Source organism: Sapajus apella, unplaced genomic scaffold, assembly GCF_009761245.1.
Source record: "Sapajus apella isolate SASKATOON/1434 unplaced genomic scaffold, GSC_monkey_1.0 scaffold1, whole genome shotgun sequence".
NCBI lineage: Eukaryota > Metazoa > Chordata > Mammalia > Primates > Cebidae > Sapajus > Sapajus apella.
In genome coordinates this window covers 39,162,302-39,163,722 of record NW_022436941.1, presented here as the reverse complement: position 1 = coordinate 39,163,722, position 1,421 = coordinate 39,162,302, and positions in this window count along the sequence as shown.

The following is a 1,421-nucleotide window of genomic DNA, read 5'->3' as shown; positions in this document are numbered from 1 at the left end:
ATACCCTTCAAAACATCCTGAGTGTTGTAGTGAGAACACATGGACTCAGGGAGGGGAAACTCACACATCGGAGTCTATTGAGGGCTGAGGAATAAGGGGAGGGAGAGCACTAGGACAAATACCTAATGCATGTGCGGCTTAAATTCTAGATGATGGGTTGATGGGTACAACAAACCACCATGTTATGTGTATACCTATGTGACAAACCTGCGCATTCTGCACATGTATCCCAGAACTTAAAGTAAAATAAAAATTAAAAAGAAAAATAAACATCCTGTTGCATACCATAAATATATACAATGTTTGTTTGTCAATTATACCTTTAAAAAGCTGGGGGGAAAAAAAAAAAAAAACTAAAGACCACAGGAAGCAGAAAAGGAAGATATACGCTTTCATACAGTATTGAATAAATAAGTTAGTGTCTTTCCTAATACTGTGGTGGGGTGATTAGGTTTTCTGACTGCCTAAGAAATTGTAAGAGGAAAAAAAGTATATTTCAACAAAGAAATTTGAATACTTAATATAAAATCTGACTTCTCTTTTTTTTTAAATTTCCAACAAGTTAATTTTTTTCTGGGTCTCAATTTTTTCATATATGCATTAAGATTATAATAATATAATAAGACTTCCTTTATAAAGATATGCTCAGGATCATTAAACATTATGATACTCCCTCTTCTTTGTGCATGTAATTAGAAAATTATATGAGATATAAACTTCAAACTTCTTAACAATCATTAATCAGATATATTATATAATCTCTTTAGATGACATGAATTGTATATATTGTGAGCTTAGAAATATGTATCCTACATAGAATTATGAGAGGCCAAATAATGTAGTAGTTCAGAACCTTGCCTTTGAAGTCAAAATAGCTGTCACTTAGACATAGTGAGGAAAGTCGTGTAACTACTCTTTGCCTTTATTTATTCATTTATACACTTGAACCAAAAATAGTTTCATTAACCAAGTTAGTTAAGAAATACAAAATATTATGAATAGCACCTGAGGCATAGTAAACATTAAATAAATTTTTTATTATTAATTTATTATATTACTAAATTGCATGCTCTCACACAATGGAGTTATTATGGTACAGAAAAGAGCCATTCTGTTTCCCTTTCAAGGAAAGCGTAGTTGACCAGCTGATGGAAGTGCTGTTAAGCAAACTTCAATTGTCAGCCCTTTCAGATACTTCCTCAGTTTTAGAGATCCACCCTGAGGTATTCAGTAGAGTCCATCTGAATGGAAATTCCAGATATTGTGTGGAACCCAGTGACATTAGGAAGCACTGTCCCCTTACCCGGCCAACACTACTAGGGAGAAGGTTAGTCCTGGCTACTTTTGTGGACATCCTCTTCAGCATATTGCATCACACCTTCCCAACCCAACAATGTTACTATTGACTTAAAGTTGACAGG